This window comes from Peromyscus leucopus, chromosome 23 (genome assembly GCF_004664715.2).
Source record: "Peromyscus leucopus breed LL Stock chromosome 23, UCI_PerLeu_2.1, whole genome shotgun sequence".
NCBI lineage: Eukaryota > Metazoa > Chordata > Mammalia > Rodentia > Cricetidae > Peromyscus > Peromyscus leucopus.
The window spans coordinates 8969875-8995696 of record NC_051082.1 but is presented as its reverse complement, the minus strand read 5'-3'; the positions used below and the strand labels follow the sequence as shown (position 1 = coordinate 8995696).

The window sequence follows — 25822 nt, the reverse complement described above, 5'->3', positions numbered from 1 at the left end:
TCATGATGACAGAAAGTTCCAGAGTTCAGAGCAGAGGCTCGGCTGTTGCCTTCTGCTCATCTCTCACCCTGCCCGGGCCTGCCCCATCCCTGGGTAGAGGTCAAAGCATGAATCTGGAGCCAGAAAGAGCTTGGGATGTAGGTTCACTTTCTGCTAGCCTCAGATTCCTCATCTGGGAGGCAGGAATGTTGATGGGTTCCATCTATGAATTATGGGAGACAATTAAGTGGGTGGGTGCTCAGGGGGGTTATCCGGGACTCATGTACCCATCCTGTCACCTTTAGAGTCACCTTTAGACAACACACTTTTGTGTGTTGTCAAGACACACAAAACTTGGTGCCCCAGAATTATTTACAACAGCCAGGGAATAGAGCCAGCATAGATGGCCATCAGCAGATGAGTGGATTAAAGAAAATGCGAGCTATGTGTGTGTAATGGAGTTTTGTTTATTTGTAAAGAATGAAATTATGTCATTTTTTTCTCCCAGTGAAATGGATAGAACTGGAAATCATCATGTTAAATGAAATAAGGCAGACTCAGAAAGACAAATTGAGGCTGAAGTGTGCCATGAATCCAAGTCATCTTGCATGACCCAGGGAGGCCCTGTCTCAAAACACAAAACCAAAAAATGGGGGGGGGCACTTACACATTTTCTCTTATGTGAAATCTAGATTAAGACATTTTTAGGATGTAGAAAAGGAAGAAGAGTCATAATGGAGCCTATTATTTTGTACACTGATTAAAAACACCCTTTGGACAATCTGACGGTGATGGTGAAACCTGGAGGTACTGTATGAAGGCTGTGGTCAGATTCTGACTCGGTAAAGATGGGAGAAAATTCCAGGAGCCCAAGCAGGAGCTGTTCCAGGTACTGTGTGGTCAGCACTAGGTAGTGACCATGAGGGAGCAGGGCAGAGGGCAGGATGCCCAGTGGAGAAGGAAGGCAAGTTCTGGGGATGTGGGGACTGATTGGACAGAGGGCTGAGGGAGAGGGTGGCGTCTTCAGGGATTTCATGGCTTCAGTTTCCGTGGAGGTGGGGTAGGAAATCATTTCCTAGAGGAACGCAGGCTTGTGTGATGGGAGAAAATCATAACAGTGAGCAGAAGTCATTTGTGAAATTGTGCTTTCCGAGTCCTGATGCATCATTTGACGGCGGTCTGCAGGATCGCGGGAGTCAACACTTTGTGATCCTTGACTCCCACTATTCTGAGAGCCCAAGGGGATGACAGAAAATATACTTGATCAGGTCCATTTTCTGGCACTGTCCCTGCCTGGCAGACCGGTGCCGGGCCTGTCATCTAAACACCCAGTTCTCAATTTTCTTGTGACATTGAAAAGGTAGTCAGAAGCAGTTCCCGGGGATTTTGTAAAGATTCGAGCAGGTGGATACTGCATAGAACACTCTGTAAACCATCACATCCACTGTAATGACACCGCTGGGTCTTTGTCTCTAAGGGTACATCGAGGATGTCATGCCCTAAATTGAAGCTGAGTGTTAACTAAAGATTCAGTAAACTCCCCCATCTCTTGCATGCCATGCTTGTATCCAAGGGGGGGGGGGCTAGGCTCAGAATGTGGGAAAATGGGCTCTTGGAAGGATACAAGGTAAAAACATCTATTTAAGGCACTCTTGGTATTAAACCCCTTAACTTTAAAGATGCCTGTAGAGCCAGGTGGTAGTGGCACACGCCTTTAATCCCAGCACTTGTGAGGCAGAGCCAGGTGGATCTCTGTGAGTTCGAGGCCAGCCTGGGCTACCAAGTAAGTTCCAGGAAAGGCGCAAAGCTACACAGAGAAACCCTGTCTCGAAAAACCAACCAACCAACCAACCAAACAATCAATCAAACAAAAAAAGATGCCTGTAGACAAGTTGCTGCATCCACAGGGTCCTGAACTCATCACAGAAGAATTTCAGCAAAGGGAGAAAACACGGCAATGGAGGGGGAAATGTGCCTGTCATAAGACAGCTATGCCTGTAATACCAAGAAATCAAACAGGGTCAAATCTGAGTAGAAGTTTAAGGCTCTCCAATAACAACATGGCTGTGGGGACGAGGGCCCAGGGCAGGAGAAACTAGCCCCAAAGGCAGGTATGGGCCCAACGTACATCTGCTGGCCACGTGGCTCTCAGACAGAGTCTACTTCTAATTGAAGAATTTAATGATACAGTTCACTCTCTTCTTAGAGGATACTAGTCTGGAAGCATGTAATACTTATTTCTGAATACATTTTCAAGTTCCAGAAACATCTTCTACTCAATGTTATTTAGGTTTTTAAACATATGAAATTAGTAGTCTTAGGGACGAATTGTACCAATTCCAAAGGTCATGACTTTAATATTCTGAACATTTTTTGTAGAGAGAGTCTTAATTTTAATGAATTAACAAGACAGGGTGCCATGCATCCCAAACTGGCCTTGACTTCACTGTGTGGCTGAGGATGACCTGCCACCTCAGGCGCTCTTGCCTCTGTTTTCCAAGTGCTGGGATCATAGACCAACCTGGGATCATAGAGCAACCATGCCTGGTTTGTGTGCTGGGGATCAAAGCCAAGACAGACCTCTTGCTAGGCAAGAACTCTACCGAGTGACATCTCTAGCTCTAAGAGGATCTTTAGTGAGTGATCGAACCAAACTTAAAAAAAAAATTCTGAAAGAGACGAGATTATTTATCTCCTCTTTATAGATGGAAACGAGCCTCGGAGACACCAAGGAAGGTGGCTGACATCGCTGGAGTCAGCGGTGGGGGGTGGGGGGGGTGGGGGGCACAAACCGAGTTTGTCTAAACTTGACGTCTTTGCTCTTTAGTCATTTTCCAACTAGTACTGCGTGTTCGCGACTTAAGCAGCCTGACCGCAGCAGCGACCTGCCATCCCAGTGCCTGGAAGGTGAGAGAGACTCTGGGCTGTTCCCTTCAGTCCTGCCTCGGAGTCTGAGAATGTCCTTAGGGCTCAGGAATCTCAGAACATCAGAGTCAAGTGCTTATGAGTTCACCGGGGAAAGAGTCTACAGCGTTACAGTTTTCCAAATGCTCCTGGTAGCAACAGGGGCTAAGTGGAGAAGTGTGCGGATCAAGCTGACTGGTGAGTTCCAGCTCACAGCTAGAGATAGGCTTCAGAGAGTTTCTCAGACTGTCGGAGCTAGGATCAAACTCAGGACCCCCAGACTCACCCAGGCTCTCGTTCATTTTCCTTTCTCCCCTTGAATGTCAGAAAGTGGGCTGCCGATTTTGGCCTCTTTCTATCTAGATGCTTCTGGACTGTTCTAAAAGAGCCCAAATGATTACAAATTGATTTCCTCTCCTTCCCAGTGAATGGCCCTCAAGTACTACTCACATCTTAGGATGGAGATCAGGGTGTCAGAAGGACTCACAGGTGCTGGCCAGGTGAACGGACTCTAACCACTTCAGAAAGTAAATGTTTCAAAGGCCAATTTCATGATTATGATAGAAGGCTGTATGTCAATGTTGTGAAGGAACTATAAAGCATAGTATAGTATTTTTTTTTTTTTTTTTTGGTTTTTTGAGACAGGGTTTCTCTGTGAAGCTTTGCACCTTTCCTGGAACTTACTTGGTAGCCCAGGCTAGCCTCAAACTCACAGAGATCCACCCGGCTCTGTCTCCCCGAGTGCTGGGATTAAAGGCGTGTGCCACCACCACCCGGCACTGTATTTTTAAACTAAAAGAATAAAATTAAAATGAAGATCATGGTCTCAGAAAACCCTGCTACAATTCCCTCATCAACTGCTTTTATTGAGCAACTACTTTGTTCCCCAAAAAGAACCAAAATGCCTGGTGAACCAAATGAGCTGTGAGGTTGGATGCTACTCACAGACAGAGGTCATATTTCTTGGGTTTACTGCATCCTCGTTGAGATGCCTGGGGCTCAGCACATCTTAGGTGCCCAACAACCCAGGAACGGAGCCTTAAAGTCTACAATCAGCCTTAAAGTCTACAGAATCAAACCAGTGAGGACTGTGAAGGATGGGAGAGCCCGGGATGTCTAGCACCTGGCACTTCCAGCAGGGATTTGCCCCAAAGGAGAGAAGAGAATGAAATCCCTTCCTTTCCTTCCAGGAGCTACGGGGAGTGGGGAGGAGGGAGGGAGGTGGCCTGCCAAAGGGAAATGTCAGCTGGACTTCACAGGCCCAGGAAACCAATCACAGACCCAGAAAAAGGGGAATTGAAAAGGAGGGGTCTCTGTGAAATCACCCGGGGTGGATGTCCTGCTTCCCAGAGTCTAGTCTGCAGGCCAACATCACCATCAGAGATACAAACCCTCAGGCCCCACCCAGATGCCCCACTTCACACGCCTCAGATTCATGCTCACAGGACCAAGGAAGCATGTGAGACACTTGGGCCCTAGTTTACTTCTGAATGACCGATGCACCTTCGGGCAGTCCTCAGTCTTTCAAAGCCTCAAGCAGAAGTCTTCCAGGTAGCAACTGTGATAATACTAGGTTGAATCAAACAAAATCCGACAATTCTGTGACCTACAAAGATGACAGTTTCAAATGAAACTCCAATTTCAGCTCAATCTACACCCCGTTCCCAACAAAAGCATTTCTGATCTAGGATATGAAGCTTAAAAAAAAAAAAAAAAGGCTCGGGCCAGAGTCTATTTATAACAGCCCACGGGTATGCAGGTGAGCTATGTGTCGTCCACAACATTGAGTCCCCCTTCCACTTAAAAAGTGGAGGTTTCTCGTAAGATTTATGGGAACATCAGGCTTCCTTGTGCTCATATCAGGCTGAGATTTCTTCAGACGCCCTGCTCTCCATCTTAGGAGGAGGTGTGAGGATGGCTTCTCAGGAGGGGAGGTGAAGTAATTGCAATTATTCGGACTTACTGAGGGTAGTCAAGAAACACATAGGTAGAGAGAGGCTGGAAAGCTACAGCTCACAATCTTAGATGTATGCGGCTGTCAATCACAGCAGGGCTGGGTGGTGGTGTCACCTGAGCTCTCGGTCACCACTGGCCACCACACAGCCTCCTCCACACCTGCTTCCTGCCATGGCTTTGGAGGGAAGACCCTATTTAAGACTCCTTTAGAAAGTAGGAGTTTCAGTAGGAAAGAGTGAAGTCTCCTTCTGGAACTCCTTAATGAAGGGCCAAGAGGCGGCTGGGCGTTAGGGTCTCTTGGAAGACCGAAGTGACTCACGAGGTCTCCTGAGGGCGCTCAGCCTCTGTGCAGCTCATGCCTCTGGCTGAGGGCTGCCCCTAACTTTCCAAGCCCTGGTTGAAATCCACCACCATCTGTATGCATCCTACACTGGAATCTTACTAGGTCAGCTCCCTACCACCCAGGACTCTTGGTAGGTACCTGCTCCATCTAACGCTTCTCTTACTGTGGAATGGGTACCGAGCCCTTCCTATAGGAACATCTATCTTCTCAATGAGGCCTTTTCTCTTTGCTGTCAACCCCAGTCCTGACCTCCCCCAGAGCCGAACAGATTCCATTCTTGGTCCTTCACACAGAGGGAAGAGGTCATTCCAGGTCCCATGTGCTTCCCATCTTAGCGTCTTCCCTGAGTTTTGCGTTGGGCTCCTTTTGTACACCTGCCAATCCCCTGGGAGATCCCAGCCTACCTCAGCTTCAAGGACACACCCTCTTTCTCTATGGCTCAGAAGAATGCTACAAGTCTCCCTCGAACTGAAATCACTTAACGAAGATAACCATAGGTCACTAAACAGTCCTTGATGACTCCGAGGTGTGGGATGGAGGACCGAGACCAGAGACACACTCCCTGGCACTGGGTTCATATCCTGACCCCGAGTGGCTCTGCACAGGCCTTTAGCATCCCTGTTCCTGTTCCTTCATCTGTAAAATGAAGATAGTAGTGACTTGGGATGATGTGAGCCAAGATCTTCTTTCCCATGCTGGCCTTACACTGTCCTTCCTGGCACCTCATGTCTCACGACATAGTTATTCAGCTAATACTTTTCCTTAACATTGATTGGCGTGTGTGTGTGTGTGTGTGTGTGTGTGTGTGTGTGTGTGTGTGTGTGTGAGAGAGAGAGAGAGAGAGAGAGAGAGAGAGAGAGAGAGAGAGAGAGAGAGAGAGAGAGAGAGAGAATGAGCTAGCTAACAGGTACATATGTGTGGCCTGAGGTTCATGTGTGTCTTCCTGAATTGCTCTCCATCATATTTTTTGAATCGGGGTCTCTCACCGAATCTGGAGCTTGCTGATTTGGCTAGATCGCCTAGCCAGACATCCTTCCATCTCCACCTCATGAGTACTGAATTTATGGGTATGTGCTTCAGAGGTAAGCCCTGAGGAATTGAACTCAGGTCCTCATGTGTGAGTGGCAAGTCCTTTACCAACAGAGCCACCTCTTCATCCTCTATCCAGCTCATGCCTTTGGAGTGATACCCATGTGTTTGTCAGGGTGTGTGCTCCTTTCCCAGGGGTCCCCAATCTCATTCCATATCTCACTCCCCCCAATTCCACTGTGCCTGATCCTTCTGGCTGGGTGGGACCTGCTTCCTTGTACCAGGTCCCTGGTTATATCCTCCTCACCAGTGCCTTTAACTGTCCATCAAGAATGTTTTCATAGATGATCCTGGAAACTCCAGCCATAATTGTCTACTATGCCCTGCTTGGACTGCCTGGTAAACCCTCGCCCCACCATCCCACGTGTCCTGGAATAAGAAACTCAGAAGGAATTCTGATGGTTATAGCTGTGGTCTCTTTGATCTTTGCCCATTGGCTTTACTGGCGCTTCCCAAGCATCTAACTGATGATTGTAACACCCTGAGGTGTGAGGCGAGGTGGTTTAACCTGGCTTCCGCAAGAGAGAGGCTTGGGAGAGGCTGCTGAGCCACGTGCCCAAGGTTACAGGGTAATTAAATGGCAGTTACTGAACCTGAAGCCGGCTTGGACCAGCTCCGGAGTCTTTACCGAATTTGTTCATACGGAGGTGTCTATCACGCTTGGTGTCACAGGACTAACGGCCCCCGAAGTGACAGGGCTGGCCTGGGAGAAGGCTGACTGTCACCAGGGAGGTCAGAGTTGTTGTATGAACAACTCCACAGAGCTAGAAGCAAGAGCAGAGCTTGTGGATATGGCCAGGATGCCACACTGGCCTGGGAGAGGGCAATTTAGGAAGCAGCTCCAGGGGTGAGCCACAGGTTCACTGCATGTTTACTGCATGTTCACTGGTAGGCCCGGGACACGATCTGCTGCTGGCTGAGAGAACAGTCGCCTGGAAGCTGCTCAATGTCTGTGAGATGATGAACCCAGAGGGGAAAAAAAGAGCGCTAGGTGGGGACTTACAGAGACATGTGTGATACCGTCGTCAGCCTTCAGAAAGCCGAGACTCACAGTCTTAATTAAAATGCCCAAGGATAAATGTAAAGAAAGGCTGGCAGGAAAAACAATGATTCTCTACTACACCTAGGGGGTTGGTGAGGGAGGTGAGTCTTCCAGGAAAAGGGGAGGGGGAGGGAGAGAGTGGGTGCTCAGGGGTGTGTGCATGCCTGTATGTGTGGAGTGATGGTATGGAATGGGAAAGATAGATTTCTCCTTATTTATTTTTAGATAGGGTCTCATGTAGCCCAGGCTATGAATATTCTTCTTCTAAGAGATCAGGAAATTGAACAAAAAGAAAAGTTTCACTGAAACTATACCTCCCAACTTTTTATTAGGAAATCATGCACACAGGCACATATGTGTAAGCGCGCGTGTGCGTGCGCGCGCGCGCGCGCACACACACACACACACACACACTCACACTCACACAGGTCTTGTTGTTTTAGCCAAGGCTGGCTTCGAACTCCTCCCACCTCGGCCTCCTGAGTGTTGGGATTACAGATGAGCATGAATGACTTGTTAGGAAATATTTACACACAGAAACCCTAAACGAATAGCATAGCGACAGTCTCCATTAGATTCCGTAGCTGTTTACATTTATATCTTTGCTCGTCTACCCCATCAAAGCATCATTAAGCTGTGCATTTACTCATCTACCTGCAAGCTCTTTATGTATCCAGTTATCTGTCATTTACCTGCCTGTCTGTCTGTTCATCCACCTGTTTGTCTTAACTTATCTGAAGCCCAGGCCTTGCATATGTCTACCACTGAGCCAGACCCTGGTCCTTCTCCTTACAGTGAATCATCTTAAAATAAATTGGAGACATCATGATGTTTCAGCCCTGAGTAATGGCAAAAATAAAAATAATTATCAACATAATATGCTAATATTAACAATCATTAGTATAACATATTCTTTACTATTATGGTTTTGTTTTGGTCTTTTTTTTTTTTTTTTTTTGACAGAGTCTTGCTCAGTAGTTTCTGCTGGCCTCAACCTTGGAACAATCCTTCTGCCTCAGTCTCCTGAGTGCTAGGATTTCAGGCACGAGGCATCACACCAAATTTTCAGCCCTAAGTTCTTTTTTTTTTTTTTTTTTTTTTTTTTTTGGTTTTTCGAGACAGGGTTTCTCTGTGTAGCTTTGCGCCTTTCCTGGAACTCACTTGGTAGCCCAGGCTGGCCTCGAACTCACAGAGATCCGCCTGGCTCTGCCTCCCGAGTGCTGGGATTAAAGGCGTGCGCCACCAACGCCCGGCTTCAGCCCTAAGTTCTTAAACATGATGTCTTTGCTCTTAAAATTTTCACTCAATACTCAATGAAGTTTTTTTTTTTTTAATTTTAATGCCAATCTTTGCAGGAAGCCAGAGTGTCACTGCTTGAGAGAAAAGCTGACATCTTACCTCCCAGCCACGGCAGTTGTGAGTTCAAGACCAAGTCCAGGATACCTATCTTTGACAGTAGCTTTAGTTTAGGCTAGAAATTTAGCCTGACTACACCTATCTCTTTCAAAACAAAAACAAAAACAAAAACAGAACAAAGTCCAAGTATTCTTCCACCCAATGTTATCACAACCTTTTCTTGTCTTTTATTCCCCGAGAGGGTTTCCTGTTTCTAGACTCTAGGACAAGGCACCCTTTGGGTGCTCAGTCTTCGGGTTCCAGGGACTGAACTCTGGTCATCAGACTTGGCATCAACCCTCTCTGTGGGTTGTGGGTTCTGTCTGCTTTTTCTCTCAAGCAGCAGGAATTGATGACTGCGTATCTCCCCACACCAGAGTTGTGAATGTCTGGTAAAAAGATAATAAAAAAATAATAAAAGCACCTAGATAGTCCAAAAGTAATAATAATAATAATAATAATAATAATAATAATAATAATAGTAGTAGTAGTAATAAAAACCTCTACCCAGCTAGGAGACCTATCTGGTCTGGTGAACCTCTGTCGTGCTTTGTAAGGAGACAAAGGGGTCTCGTCTCTGAGACTGCGTCACAGGAGGAGGAAATGAGAGGCGAAGACTGCGCTTCGTCAGCAGACTTGCTCTTGACTCTGTCGGCTACCTGAACACTGGTGCGTGATTGTAATTGGATTTCATTTCACTTGTTGAATATTTCAGGGCTGAGCTGCAGCGTCAACATCAGAGAGACAAATGAACCCAGAAGACGTCAGTTGCCACTGCAATCTATCTAAAATTAAAATTAAAATTCCTGGGATGGAAGACAATCTGACAATACCCACAATATAAAAAAATATATTTTTATGGCTAAAGGGAACTGGCTATGCACACCCCACGTCTTAACCCAGTTTCTGTCAACTGGATACCTCTTAGACCCGGCAGACACCTTAGAGCAGTGGTTCTCAACCTTCCTAATGCTGTGACCCTTGAATAGAGTTCATGTTGTGATGACCCCCCCAGCCATAAAATTATTTTTTTGCTACTTCATAACTGTAATTTCCCTAGTTATGATTCATAATGAAAAAACCCAATATGCAATCCCAGTGGGGGTGTAGAACCACTGTCTTAGAGGAAGGGACTGTCTTACCCTTTCCTGATGCCACCCTCTTTCTTAGGAAGTCTCGCTGGAGTTAGAAATTCAAGGTTTGTCCCTTAAAGCAAGCCACTCAACCCTTGTTTATAACAAGACATCAAATCCTTTAGCTGCTGCTTTGATTTCATGCAAGCTCCCTTCTTCGTGTCTAAGTGGAAATGGGTTCCGGAAAGGTCCACTTTGTTTTTCAGTTTGGCTGCGAAGTTTTAATAAAAAAGAAGCTGTTTCCAAAAGTTAGTTAATGCTGAGATGGTGGAAGCTGATAGAACTTTGGGGCACCTCTGAAAGCCTGGAAAATTTATTCCAGGGACTTTTCGTGACAAACGCCTGATGCACAGTATGATGCTTTAGACTCAGGACTACCCTTCCTGGGAAAATCACCATCAATACAAGATGGCGCTGGGTACCGTGAGGCACAAAGCAGGGAAACATGTGGGACAGGGCACACCTCCCTGCTGCACACGGAAGCCATGTCCCTTGCAAAGGGTTTCTGACTTCCATTTGAACAAGGAACTCTCCTTTTGGGCAGAACTCAGGGACTGAGACTGAGCAATGTACGTCTCAGGTAAGGGAGAGAATATTGATGCTAATGAGGCTCTGAAGACCGCTAGCCCAGGGCTTGCAGCTCAAACACCTCTAAAATCAGACAAGTAGCATGGACCCCATGCACTGGCCCTGAGATGATCTAGATCAATACACCAAATCAACTGAAAAAAAAAAAAAAAAAGCCTGTAACAAGAGCCCTCCCCTACATCTAAATCCAAACCAGCAAAACACAACTGTCCGCCAGCCTCCTCACACAGTATCTCAACAGGCATCTCAATGGAGTCACCATGGATTCCAAAGTCTCCATTTCACAGATAGAAAATGGAGGCTGAGGGTGAGGATCAGGCTCAGGCCAAACAACTGGCCAGTCAAAGGGGTTTCTTGCTTTCAGCTTCTCTCCTCCTGGTTACTGGGTCCTGTCCCTTTTCACAAGGCTGCACACTGACTCCTCCTGACAGCTCACACAGTACTTAATGATTGCATGGATGGCATGCCAAGGGTCGGGAAGCTCAGCTCACTCATCCCGAGTCACTCACTGGATGCATCCCATGATGATGCCCCTGTCGATTCCCTGTGATGCCTTCCCTTGTCATCTGACTGTGGTCAGCTCATCCTGGAAGATGCCCTGTCACCAAAGAGATTCATGCAAATTGCGGTGGTACCATCTCTGAATGTCTCTGCCTCTGAGATGTCTCCCCCGATGCCCTCAGCCACACCAGCCTGGCAGCAGTGGCAAAGCACTCCCACCACTCCTGAAGAAATGTCACACTTGGCACAGCGCTTGCTGGAGACCCCACTGCCTGATCCAGCCAACCTTAGGGTGGTCAGAGCACTTGTATCAGGCACCTGCCCTCAGACATGCAGCGTTCACACACACGATGTCACATCAGACACATGCAGATGTCTGTTGCGGAGCCACCCATGGTAACAGCCCTAATTCTTAGCCTTTCTTGCTGAATACAGATATGGCAGGACACGTGCCCAAAGAGCCCTGTGAATGCCCACTCTGGGGACCCAGCGGCATTTTCTGTTGATGTGTTATTTGCATTGAACGGCTCCAAGCCGGCTCCATTTCCCAGCGTGGCAGGCTACTCGCTCCCTCCTTCCCAGGCTCAGAAGCTTGAAGTCCACAAACACATAGATGATTTGCCAAGGCTGGGCCAGGGCTGACCACAAAGCAAGGGCTTTGGCCGAGACCAGTGACAGCTAACTCATTCCTGAGGAGCCGCTTTAAAAAGGAGCTTCCTCCCTGAAAGGATTAACCAGTTGGCTAAGGCTCACTGCTAGATGGGAACTCGGGGCTGATGTCTAGGAGGCTGAGGTGGGAGGAACCCCCAACAGCTCCCTAAACTTACAGGGATGATCAGAAGAAAGGAAATCCTGCTTCATCCATGCCTAACTCTGGGGCCTGTCTGTTGAGAGGACACCATGAAACATCACCCACAGGTTCTCGACAAAATGCCCAGACGTAAAGACCAACCCCGGCTTTGACAGAGAAGAGCTGTGTGACTTTTGGCAAATCCCATGTCTTCTCTAGTCCTTGGCTTCCCTCCTGCACAAGGAGGTCAGGAACCAAGGGCCTTAGAACCTTCTAGAAAAGCTCTATTGAAATGCATATACTTCATGTCTCCTGCAGGGGATGGGGACTCTGCAGACAGAGGGGTCCTGCCACCTCTGCTTCCAGCTTGTGTTCTGACGTTGCTGGTCGGCCGCGCAGGCATTTGACACTCACTCGATTGGAAGATGTCTAAAGGCGATCAGACATCAGGCGACAGAAAGGCGTGTCTACACTGTCTGCAGCCTTTGTGTTATTAACCACACAGCCTCACACTGCTTTGGGGTGGGAAAGCATGCCCCTCCGTGGAAACAACCTATGTAAAAATTGCTCTTGAGTTGCCAAATTCAACCTCTTAGTATGCCAGTCTCCCTGGAGGGAGCATACTTCTTGTCTGTGGTTCTTAACTGCATTCCGAAGCACACCCACCCCTGCCGAGGCAAACCGGGAACCTGAGTGACAGGCTGTGAGCCAAGAGCTGTCGTAAGACACCCAGGGACAGAGACACATGGACACACACACACACACACACACACACACACGAATATGGCACATTTTCTTCATGCTTACAAAAACCTAGGCAAGCTAACCCTGAAGTCATCCCTGTGAGGGCTGGAAGTATCTGGAACACTTTCTCCCAGCACCTTGGACAGCTCCTTGATGCTTGGCATGGAGACCCCTGGGGACTTTTCACATTAGTGCACTCCCCAGGTTCTCAGCTTCCTTCCAGGGTCGCTCCTCAGAGATAAAGCCTTTATGGGCTGGCACTGGCCATTTGGGGAAAATGGACAAGAGGCAGGAAGAGATTCTAGATCTCATGCTTGCTTCAGAGCAGACCTTCCAAACTGGGTTTCGTTCTCTTTTATTAAAAAACAAAACAAAACAAACAAAAAAACAACCCAACACACAACTTTAACACACTCTGGGTTTCTCTAGACCGCCTGTTACAGACATTACAGTATCTTCAAGGCGGCTTTTTGAAGGAGTGATTCTCTCATTTGACAGATAGTGGGACTGAAGCTCAGAGATGTTAAGTGACCAACTGAAAGGTCACACAGCCATGGAGTAAACAGGGCGAGACAAAAATCTTCAACAGGTCTTTGATATGCCGCTTGCTTTTTCCCTGAATGTTCTGGGACTTTGGGTAGGGGGTTATCAGACTTTATGAAGTCTCTCTGGAGGGAGGCTGCTTGGGCAGATGCATCTGGAAGTGTGCGCTAAAGTGGGGCATAGGTCAGGCTGACTATGCATGCACACACACCCCCCCCAGTTTAGGAAGCCACAAACCTGGGTGGAGGTCTCCTTGGTTGATGATGGGCAGCTAGCTTGGTTAGCCCTACCTCAGTTTCCATATCTGGAAAGTGAGGTTCAGGTAGCTGTCCTAAGTACTGGGGAAGTCAAGATATTCCAGACACATCCTGTATGCGGTAGGAGCTTGCGGCATACGCAAAGCAGCATGGCCCTCCGTTTCTTCTAGAATTTGGATCGGGGCAGTGGCATTGGCAATCATGGGGATGAAGTGCTTCCTTTTGGGAACCCGTGAAGGATTCTGAAACCCTGCTGAGGCTCCCCAAGACAAAAAGTGGGCATGACCCTTACTCCATTCTGGCATACACCTCAAGTTTAAAAATCAAGCCCGCAAACAACCTCCGTTAGAAACAAAAGCAAAAATCCAACCAAGAAAATCAGTTCTCCAGGAAGCTGTGTTAATGCCCACCCCCCAAACCCTGTTATTTACCCTGATCCCAGTTTAAGTGGGGCTGAGCAAGGGGGTACTTTTCCTCATGCCCCCTTTAGAGGAGTGGCCTGAAGGGTCAGCTCCTTTCTATCTTCCTACTGGGGCAGGCACTTCCTGGGTGCCCCAGGCTTGCCTGAATATCACACCTGCCAGCTCACCTTTGGGGACTCTCCCTCCATGGGGGGCCTCCGGAGCTCCCTCCCAGTCTGTGAATATGTGTGTGAGTGAGGTTTGGGATTCCCCATGAGTAGGACAATGTTTTTTTAAAGAGTCTCATCTGCCGCAAAATGGGATGCATCCCCCCAGGTGCTGCTTGAGCAGACTGGGAGATGGGGGTGGGTGCAGCCTAAATCACCCTCCTGAGGACCCTTGGTTTTTGGTCTGTGGGAAACCACAAGATGCAGAGGCCCCAGGATCTGTTCCGGGCTGCGTCAGTCCGGACCACCAACAATATTTCCCGCGCGCTGAGCATCTACCCTCAGCTCCACACCGACATTTATGATGCTTTAAAGGTTTGCCAACAATCCCCAGGAAAGGGCCACTTCTCTATTTTACACACGAGAAAAATAGGCTTAGAGAGGGGAGGGGACTCACCTGAAACTGTTGCTCTAGGAGTAGAACCCCAGGGAAGCCCCTCTAAGGTCCCCGCCCTGGCTGTATGCCTGCGCGAGCCTCGCTTGCTCCAGACAGCCAGGTCCCCAGTGTACAGAGACAGCTGCAGGTGCTGAGGCCACCTTGCCCTGAGGGTGGAGGTGAGCCTCTCACTTCCTGTTCTCCAGAGAGCAAGCCCAAGAGTCCGGTGCTGGACTCCAAGATCCAAGTGTCTATGAGTGGCCAGGGAAGCCGGATCTCCTGGGGACCCTGTCTCACTCTTGGACCACTTGGATAAAAAGCTATGCGTGGCAGGGACCCACAGAATGCCTTTCCTGTGCTCTGGGAACCATCAGCCCCTCTCAACGGTCTTCTAGGCTTCTGGGCGGGAGAGGTGCAACTTTCCAGGTTGGGGGGAGTGAAGGCTGCTTTCCTGGATCGAGCCAGCCCACAGGAGCGCAAGGCTGATGGGGCAAAGTTGGAAAGCCAAGGAGCAGCGCTCTAGCAAGCCAGTCTTGCACTCCGGTCCCCCTCTGGTCATGCCAGAGTCACCAACAGGGTCACGGGGGTTGGGGGGATGGCAGGAGAGAAGAGGAGAGGGTCTTCCAGAGGAGGAGGTGGCTCAAAGTTGAGTCCCCACAGGTGCCAAGGTCCCCAGGGGTCGTGCATACCCAGTCTCGGGCTACGTGCACGCCTTGGGTCATGAATCCCTGCTATTGTGACACGGAGGTTAGGGACATCTGGGGAACGAGGTTGGGAGGGTCCCCTGCCCTTGTAAAGTTGGAGCAAGGTAGCAGGACCCATCTTCCCAGGAGCTCACAGCCCGGCGACCCGGGTCCGCCCCATCGCTAGGAGAGCCAGGCTACCAAGGAGAGCCAAGTTGGGACGCACACAGTCGGAGCCAGAGCACCAGTCTGGGAGAGAGGGTACGTGGGACACGCTGGGTCCGGGGCAGAGAACTCACCTGCCGCTGGAGCCCGCGCAGTTCCAGGGCTGTGGATCTCGCCGATCACCCTGTCTCCCGCGCCTCCTTCTCCCGCGGCTGTCAAGCGCGCAGATTCAGAGCCTCGCTCCGGGGCAGGATGCTCCAGGCTTCAGCAGCGCCTCGGGGTAGGAGCTTCCAGAGCGAGCGCTCCCCGCCCCCTCCCGGTCCCTAGCTCCCGCCTCGCTCCGCCCTAGCCCAGCCAAGTTCAGGACTGGAGGCTGCCAGCGTCCCCGCGCGCAACCCAGCTCACCCCGGCCGCAGCTGCCCTTCGGAGCAGCCGCTGTGCTAAGTGGTCGCCCGCACACCCCGCGGCTGCATCAATATGCAGGGACCGCGCAGCGAGCTCAGCGAGGGTCGTGAGGGGGAATTTATTTCTTAATGTCCCTGCTTTATCCTATCACCGCTGAAACGAATTAGTGGTGACGTCCAACCGGCTGGTTTATGGGCGTGGGGAGGGAGACGTCGCAACCCTCATTAAAAGGGCCGCTCTGGGCTTGGAAGCATACATCTTTTATGTAACCTAATTTCCATTTTTTTATCAGAAAAAAAATCAACATACACACAATGACAATTTTGGGGAACCCGAAGGGGGCTAGAGGTAGTGACCACAGTAGGGAGGGAGGCTGTTTTGGGCAGAGAAGGACCTCGCTGAGGCAGGTGGTTGTCTCTGTCCTACATGGTGGAATGATTCCTTAATGGGATAGCAGGGGCACCGCCCCTTGAGGCAGGGCAAGAAGCCCCTCACAGAGCCAGCGGGAGAAGACAGCCTGGGTTCTGGCCCGGGTTCTTGGGTGGGCAGATGTTCTGGAAAGCATGCCTCGTTGTTGCGTTTTTCGGAGCAGAGTGTAGGCATTGCATCTAGGGAGGGGGAGTTGGAAAACCTCCGAGGGGGTCTTATTCTCCTATGGCCTGGAGACCCCAATACCAGGAGAGGCCAAGGGCTGGGCTGGGGGAAGGGCAGGCTCAGAGAACACTTCCCTTCCTTTCTTAGGGGCTCTAACATATGGGTAACCATATAAACTCGTCTCTAAAGCTGTCTTTTCCTGGGCAGATTGCACAGGCGTTTTTTGCATTTAACTGTCGCTGTTGCTCACACACTCTTGGAGAAGGAGTGGTGTGTGTGTGTGTGTGTGTGTGTGTGTGTGTGTGTGTGTGTGTGTGTGTGTGTGTAGGGGGGGGTTCGGACTCAAGGAAGGAGAGGAAGATTCAAACCCAAACACGCCCAGACACCTGGCTGCTAGCTTGATTTCCCCTCCTCAGTCCCAACGAAGGCAAAGCATGCTCAGAATGATTTCGCCGAGGCCAAGAGCTAGCTACCCCTCCTTGTCACTCATACGTGGTCTTCAGATAATCTTACACGTCAAGCCTGAGGAAAGGGGCTATGACCTTGAGGGGTGCAGGACGAGGACTAGGAGAGGAGGGGAGGAGGGAAGGGAGGCATTAGGAAAAGCTGGTGGGGTGTGAAGAATATGTCCAGGGAGGGCCTGAGAAATCCCACCGGCCTGCCAGGGCCCTACCACTTCCTGACTCCATGTGCCGGGTCCGAAGCCTGCTTCCTGAGCCTTGGATGTGTGTCTTGGGCTGTGGGGAGGCTGGTATAGTCAAACGTTGGTGGCAATGCTCTTCGTTTAGTGTCTGGCATACAGTACCTGCTCTGAGAAGACCAGCCATCCACGGTGACACCAAAGGGGATTGCCTATATGTCAACGGGTAAATGAGCATCCCAGAAGTGGAGGCTGGAGTAAGCCCTTGCAGCCTGGGCTCTGTTCCTCCTGGACCCCGCTTCTCCCCGATGCCTTTCAAAGTTGAGCACTGGGCTTCCATGGTGTTGGGTCTCAACACTGCTCCCTCAATTACCATGGCAACTGGGGAAAATCAGGAAGCCAGGAAGGGAGGCTGCTTCTCCACTGGGCTGGCAGTTCACCTGCTCCAGAGCCTCGAGCCAGCCTGCTGTGTGTGGGAGTTGGGGCCAGCGGAGGTTCAGAGTGGGCCATCTCCCATCTCCCATGCGAAGGGTGGTCAGTAGGGAAGGCAGAGCTGTGACATGTGGGGTCAGGACCCAGGCTGGGCTGTGCCTCGAGAAGTAGAGTTGGCCTGTTGGGGGAGGAGACAGAAGCTCACTGCCCCCAATCCTGTCATTGTTGCTAGGCATCCCGGTACAAGTGATGCTGAGGCAGGACCAAGAGGTCCTGAGGTCCCTGCTGCAAGGAGGGAGCCCAAGTCCAGGGGAGGAGCCTACCACCACAAGGAGGTGTGTGTGTGTGTGTGTGTGTGTGTGTGTGTGTGTGTGTGTGAGAGAGAGAGAGAGAGAGAGAGAGAGAGAGAGAGAGAGAGAGAGAGAGAGAGAGAGAGAGAGGATACAGAGGAATAGAGACAGAAATAGAGGCAGGCATTTATTTATATAGAGACAGAAAGAGTCCTGCCACGGACAGACAGACAGACTTGCCATCCTCACCAAGCCTTGTTTCCACGGGGTTAAGGGGAACTAGGATGTAGTTACTGGGTCAGAGAGGACCGCGGCTCTCTCCTGTGGATCACATCTCATTTTGCCGGGTTTGAACCAAGCCCTTTACAGTACACAGTTGACTGGATTGTCACCAAAATGACAAGAAGTGGCTCTCCTTCTCACTTGTGCCTTGGTGGGGCACTGGAGGCTCTGAAGCCAGAGCCTCTCCTAGCCCCCAAAGCAGTGGATGAGGAAACAGATACAAGGACCCAGATCCTGGTTGGAGGGACATGACTCAGAGGCAAGGCTCATCTGATTGTGCAGGAGGGCCTGAGTTCCATCCCCAGGACCCCGAAGTGCTTGCCTACTTATAGAGAAAGGGGGAGGGGAATGAAGTCAGAGTCACTGTGCTGGGGGGCGTCGGAAGGGGGAGCCTCCTGGCTAATGCTGGGCAGAACTAACATTCCTAAGAAGTGTAGGGGAAAAAAAAAAACAAAAAAAACAAAAAAAAAACAAACAACCCCAGCCGGGTGGCTCTGGGCAGGGTAATAGCGACAGTCCCCCAAATGCTTCTTGAATCTGGTGACTTAGAAGGTGCTGTGGCTTGATTCTACCAGAAGCAGCCTGGGGCGTCCAGGGGTCGATGATGAGGATGTCGCCTTTCTCAGTCTGACACACATCCAGACATCTGCTCCAGGCACGGGGTCTCAGCCCAAACCCCTGCATGGACAGTGAGTGTTTGCATGCCCCCTGCTCCATCTTCCTCGTGGCCCTCTACTAAGAGTTGGCCCAGGGAAGCAAGGGAAGAGGGACTTGGGTTGCTTACTCTATGTGGCTGCCACCGAGGGCTAATACATTACCCAGGGCTAATGAAAACATAATTATCTTCTTTTGGCTGCAGAGAGGGGCTAATTTAATAGGCTGCGATCGAAAGGCATCTGTTGAATTCACCCATCAGTGAAAACACTTGAAGGGCCCGGGAGGGGAGAGGAGAGGGCCGCTGGCTGGCTTGCAGCTGCGTCCAGCCTGCAGGGTGCCTACAGCTCAGATAGCAGCAGCTGAAGGACCACGGCAACCCCCAGGTGTCTATGCAGACACAGACCTGGGGGCTCCCTTCCTGCCACGAGTTGCGGGCTTCTCCTTTGCCACTAGCAGCCTCAGCCTTCTCATCCATGCAATGGGGCTTAATTATTCCTCTTATACCACAACTTAAGGGACACACTTGAGGTGATGAGAGAGGAAGGGTCCCAGCATGTTCTCTGTGTTTAATAAAACAATCTCTTCTCTTGCCCTGACTGCGCAGGCTGTACTGAGATGGAGGGTCCTTGCATTAAAAACTCCCCTCTTTGGAGAAGCCCTTGCTCCGAATACACCGTGCACTTGGGAATATTTACAAATTCAGTGTTAGACTGGAAAGAAACTCAGAAGGGTAGGACGACCACTATCAGTCATCACTCCAAGTCGGTGGTTCTCAAAGTTCCTGGACAACTAGGTCACCATCCCCTGAGAACCTCTTGATGATGCTCACCCCAGACCCACTGAAGCAGACACTCGGGGCTGTGTTTGTGACACACTCATTGGGGGTGGGGGGGATTTGTCAGAATCCAGTGCCAACCAAAAGCCAAACACACACTTGTTTAAATAAGTGAATGAAGGGCCAAGCATTCATTCAGTCAGGCTTCGTGTGCTCAACATCACCTCCCTTATTAAGCACCAACTGTATACACAGTTCCATGTAATGAAGCCCTTGAATTCTTCCAGCCTCTTTAACCTACCCCACATTCCCTCACACCTCAGTTCTGAAGAGTGCCCCTGAGTTACAGGGGTGATGACAGTCTCAGGGCTGTCCCTCTGTTGCCATGGTAATCAGATCCCCTCTGTCCCTGAATCTGCTCCACTCATCTCTCTGGGTGAGAGATACTGGTTTCAGAAATGAAGTTAGCTCGTGTCTGAGCTCAGCCCTGGGTGTTTGCCTGGGAGTTGTCGGTCCAAAGTGCTTGTTATGAGACTCCATGCCCACCAGTCTCTTTTGCAGTCAGAGAAACCAGAGCCCTGGAAATGCTGTCTGGCATTATACACAGAGAGCCTAAGACCAGAAAGTTCCAGAGCCATCTAGGGGCAGCAGCCTGTGGGTGGCTGATTGGTTTTCCCCTCCAGCTCAGGGATCATAAGAGGGAAAACATTTCATCTAAGCAGCTTTGGAGCCAGAAGGCTGGCGGGCCAGACAGGACCCAGTATTAGGAACATGGTTATTTGAGAGGCTAGTGTCCCTAGGGAAGGAGGGAGCACAGTCCCTGGAGATGTTACCTCAGACACTGGAAATAATTTGTAAGACTCTAGCAGCGATAAGGGAGGAACCATTTAAGGTTTAAAAGGAGCAACCTGGGCATAAGAAATAATGTGACCTGACTCTGTCACTCATGCATGGGCTGTGTGAGCTTGGGTAAGCAGCTTGGAGTCTCTGAGCCTCAAAGGAGAATTTAATGTATAGATGGGTGGCTCCATGTGTTATATGCAAAGTCCAGCACACGAAGGTTTTGAAGTGTCCAAAGCTCCTTCAAAGGGCCCCCAGACCTGGCAGTTCGTCTTTGGGGGTCCCTGATGGCTGTTGCATTTACCAAGCTAGCTCAGCAGAGAGGCAGTTCCAGAAATGGTTGACAGATGGCGCTAAGCCTTCACGGTAGCCAACTTGCTTTTTGAGACCCATCCGGAAGACGCTATGGTTTCTTGGAGTCAGCTTTTGGGACCTCCGGCCTGGGTCCTGGACAAACTGGGCTGCTTTGAATGGCATGGGACTGCTGGGCCTGTTAATACTTTAGTCCAAGTCTAGTCCTGTAACTTCCTGTTCTTTTTCAGGTCTCCTCCGTGTGGACAGCTGGACTGGGATTTGCAGCATGCAGCCAGGGCTTCTGTGTCTTACTTCTTCTGGAGGACACATCAAGTGGGCTGAGTGTGAGGCATCAGAGAATGGTGGGGTCTGCAGAGAATTCTAATTATTCCCCTCAAATTAAAGCATCGAGGCCACTCGTTGGAGAATTCTGACCACAAATGCGGGTTTCAGTTCCTGTGAGTGGTGCTGCGTGGTGTCAAGAGAGATCCCCATTATAGTGTCACAAACTGCCAAGTGCCTAAGAGTTCCCAACATTCATGGATGGGACCCCTGCGGTGATATATTGTGTCCCCCAATATATTGTGCACCCTAATAAAGCTTATCTGATGGAGATAAGGAAAAAGCCAGTCACTATATTAAACATAGAAGTCAGGCAATGGTAGCACAAGCATTTAACCCTAGCATTCAGGAGGCAGAGATCCATTTGGATCTCTGTGAGTTCAAGGCCACACTGGGAACAGAGCCAGGCATGGTGGCACACGCCTTTAAACCCAGCACCCCCTCAAAACATGGAGAGCTATAATGGCTGTGCCCTCAGCAAGTTGTTGGGGAGACCGAGTCAGATGACCTCCTTGTTCCAAGTTGACTATTTTGTTGCTGTGACCCCCCCCCCCCCGCCCCAATAAGCTGGGCTGGATCCTCATCTTTGGCTGCAGACATCTGGAATTCAATGACACAGCTTCTCGGTAACCATGACACCATTCCCTTATCTAAATCGAGATAGAGATCTCCTGTGACCACACCCCTCTTTACCACACCACAGATGTTCACAGAGAAGATCATACCATTGGCTGTTACTGAGAAGTCCCTAAGGAAGGTGACTGGGGATGTCGAGGACAGAGGGGCAGGTAGAAATTCCAGCTTTATATTCTAAAAAGTCCCCCAAAGCCAAGGTCAGGTACCATAATTCTTCACCTAACTCTACCTCACCTGCTGTGTGACCTTGGGCAAGACTGCTCCCCTCTCTGGGCTCTATGAAATGAAGGAGGTTGGGCTAGAATGTAGCTTCTGTCTCTACTCTAGGTTTGCTTAGGTCTCATGGCAGTTTGGTGGGTAGAGGGTGAAGACTGGGGAAGGGTGCCAGAGCCCCTTGGTCCCTCCTCAATTCAGAGGATCTCTGCCTTTTGTATGTTTGGCTTTCTTGCTTGTATATCAGGATGGTGGTGCTAAACGTAGCTTCCCATCATTCAGTCAGTCAACCACGCCTCCCTGTTTCTCTGTGTGTGTGGAGCGCTGTGGGGCTGATGAGACCCAAGGCAGGATTTTTGTCCCCGGAGGACCATGAACTCATGGCCCATAGCAGTCACCTGAGCGCTGACACTCTGCAGTCTGTATGGTCTGCACCCCCACACCGGGAACCTGTCAGCCTTACCCTCATTTCCAAAGCTATAATGAGAGAAGCCACTTTATTCTCCCCAGTCAGACGGCCCTGAGCTCTGACATCCAATTGATTCAAGTGGACACTCTTTCTCTTTTCGTGTGGATGGGGGAGGAGCTGGTGCCATTTAAAAGCTTAGGATTCCGTTCTGGGCTCTGCTGACTCTTAACTGTGTGGTCCGAGGTTGGTTATTGGACTCCTTTGAAGGTAGCGGCCACGTTGGAATCTATTTTGATGTTTTCAAATGTCTAGCAGTTTGCTAACGTGTCCCAGGCATTCGGTAACTCAACCCAATTGCTTGGGAGGATTTGGCAGTTTCTCCACACTACTGATTTTAGGAGCTGAGTCCTTGGACTAGCAGCAGCAGCAGCAGCAGCAGCAGCAGCAGCAGCAGCAGCAGCACCTGGGTTGTGTGGCACCTACACATTTTTCTGCCCTTGTTCCAGTCAGTAACACCACAGGAGGGACGGAGCATGGCTAGCTGAATTTTAAGAAGTTGCTTGCAGTTCTGATGTGCCAAGTAAGCTTGGGACTCACTTCTCTATATTCATGATATTTTCACAATATTCATTATCCAGATGAGGTTGTGTATATGATTATATATGTAGAATGCACATAGTTTACTTTATTATGATTATTATTTGAGACAGGGTCTCAGGTCGTCCAGACTGGCTTTGAACTTCCTATGTCGACAAGGATGAACTTGAATTTCTGAACCTGAGTGTTGGGGTTTTGGACACATTACTACCATGTCTGTCTTTATTATTTATTTGTTTTAATTAATTATTTCTTTTTTTTTTTTTGGTTTTTCGAGACAGGGTTTCTCTGTGTAGCTTTGTGCCTTTCCTGGGACTCACTTGGTAGCCCAGGCTGGCCTCGAACTCACAGAGATCCGCCTGGTTCTGCCTCCCGAGTGCTGGGATTAAAGGCGTGCGCCACCACCGCCCGGCCTTTCTTTTTTTTTATTGAGACAGAGTCTCACAGAAACTAAAAGTGAAAGCAGTAAAGACGATCTATCGTTGCTGGAAGAGCCCAAATAGCCAAAGCAGTTCTTGCAGAAAGAACAAAGCCCAGAGGGATTGCAGCATCAGACCTCAAAATGTACTACAGAACCATGGTGACAGCACCAGCATGGTACCGGCAACAGACCAAACACAACCAGATGAATAGAACAGAGGGCCCCAAGATAAAGCCATTCACATCAAAGATCCCAAAGCAATGGAGAAAAGACTTGACAACTGGTGCTGGAGGAACCGGATGTCCACAGGAGGAAGAACAAAGCTAGGTTCCCTAGCACACTGTGCAAAAATTCGTTGACACTTGATCAGAGACCTTAATGTAGGATCTGAGACTCGGACGCTGCCCTACTTCATGATGCAGACAGACAAGGATGTTCTGGAGAGGACCTCAGCAGATTGGGAAATCATAGCCCAAAGTGTCAAATGGGAACGTATAAAATTAGAAGTGTCTGGATTAGCAAAGGAAATAATTAAGTAAATGCAGAATGGGAGAAGGCCTTTGCCAGCCCTCCATCTGACAAGGGGATAGGATCCATAATATATAAAGAGTTCAAACAAATAAACATAAAAAACCCATCCAATCTTTAGTGGGCACCATGATCAAAAGCAACCTGGGAGGAAAGGGTTTGTTGCAGCTTACAGTTCCACAACATCGTCTACTACTGAGAGAAGTCAGGATAGGAACCTGGAGGCAAGAACTGATTCAGAGACCATGGAGGAGTGTTGTTTACTGGCCTACTCCTCGTGGCCTGCTCAGCCTGCTTTCTTACACACCCTAGGACCACTTACCTGGGAGTGGCACTGCCCATAATGGGCTGGGTCCCCCTGACCAACACACACAAGGTTCACTATACTCAGCTCCAAGGGAAACATAAATAGTTTGAGAATGTGGCTCTTCCCAGAGGGAATGGGCCATGACCAAGAAAGTAAATGCTAACAAGTGCTGGCAATGACGGGCGAGTGATGAACCTTGAGGTCACCCTCAGTGTCTGTGGGAATGGAAATGGGTTCGGCCTCTGTGGAAGTCAGTATGGAGGCCGAAAGCAGGGTCAGACATGATGGCGGTGCATGCCTGCCAGCTCAGGAGGCCAAAGCAGAAAGATCAAGGCTACGTCATGGGGTAGACTGGGCCACTTTATCTTACTCAGTCCAATCCCAACCCCAGCAACAGCAGAATCGTCATGTGATCGTGTGATCTAGTTACACAATTCCTGGCTACAAACCTGAAGGAATGTAAATGGGACAACTAGAGAACTATTTGCACATCCACACCCTTCCCTCCCCGCACATTCAGGCTCACTGCAGGACTATCCACGACCACCAAGGTATAGAATCAGACTAAATGCCCAGCATCAGATGGATGGATAAAGAGAAGGGGGGTATACACATAATGGAGTATTAGTCAGTCATAAGGAAGAATAAAATCATGTCATCTGCAAGAAAATATGTGGAACCAGAGACAACGATGTTAAGCAAAATGAGCCAGATTTAGAAAAATTTAGACATTGCATGTTTCCTCCCATACATGGAATCTAGATTTAAAAGTAAATATGGGGATAAAAATAGAAACAGGAGTGTTTTGTGGGGGAGCAGGCTACAGGAAGGACAGGGCAAAAAGGGAAGATGATGGGGTGAACGTGATTGAAGTCCATCGCATACATGCATGAAAATGCTACATTTTAGCAGTGTTAATATACACATAAAAAAGGACTGTCTGGAATAAAAAAAAGCAATGTTTCTCTAGGAAAGTAAAAAGGCATCTAGAGGGGCCCCAAGGGGGAATAAAGACCCTCTTCTTCTCCCATCCTACCCCAGGAGCCTCTGAAACACTTAGGACTTCCAGGAACACAGCTTAAAATGCATTGCCTGGGCTGGAGAGATGGCTCAGCGGTTAAGAGCACTGCTTGTTCTTCCAAAGGTCCTGAGTTCAATTCCCAGCAACCACATGGTGGCTCACAACCATCTGTAATGAGATCTGGTGCCCTCTTCTGGCTTGCAAGGATATGTGCAGACAGAACACTGTATACATAATAAATAAATAAATCTTTAAAAAAAAAAATGCATTGCCTGGGGACTTTTCATCTTGCTACCCAATGCCTACCTACCCAGCAAGCAGTCCATCCATCTGTCCATCTAACATCTGTCATCCATCCACCCACTTATTCTTACACATATGAACCTGCCCACCCATACATCCATGAACACATAAATCTGTTCATATATCCATCCATCCACACATCCATCTACCCATGTACCAATGCACACATGAATTCATTCATCTATATACCCATCCACCACCCATATATATATCCAGTCCATGCATATATGAATCTAACCATCATCCATTGGTATATTCATTCACCCACCTATCCATCCATATATATGAACCCATCCACCCACCCATCATTCATTCATTCATTCATCTATCCATCTATTCATCTGTGAATACATAAATCTATCAATATATCATCCATCCATCTTTTCACCCATCCACTCATAATCCATTCATATACCCATCCACTATCCACCCATGCATGCAAGAATTTATCTATCCATGTATCTGTCAGTGCATATATGCATGTATCTTTTCATGGATTAATTCACCCATTATCTGTCCACCCATCTATCCATTAATCTATGTATACACAAATTCATCATCCATCTACTCATGAATCCATCCATCTACCATTCATCAATATATATCTAATCCATGCATACATGAATCCACCCATCCATCATTCATATCTACCCATCCACCTATGCATACATCAATATATCATCCATCCATCCACCCATTCATTCATCATCCATTCATACA

At 49.1% G+C, this 25822-nt stretch overlaps 1 protein-coding gene across 3 annotated transcripts in view; it reads right to left on the bottom strand.

Annotated features, from left to right (window-relative positions):
- Nos1 (nitric oxide synthase 1) overlaps positions 1-25822 on the bottom strand; it is a 170302-nt gene that overhangs the window by 94722 nt on the left and 49758 nt on the right. Inside the window, exon 1 of one of the 3 annotated variants that reach the window (XM_028878816.2) lies at positions 15251-15702. The exons of 1 other annotated variant lie outside the window; for it this stretch is intronic. The gene's annotated coding sequence lies outside the window, so the exon portion shown is untranslated. Of the gene's footprint in view, positions 1-15250; positions 15703-25822 lie in introns of those variants that run through there. One more of the 3 variants, XM_028878814.2, reaches the window with a different exon arrangement.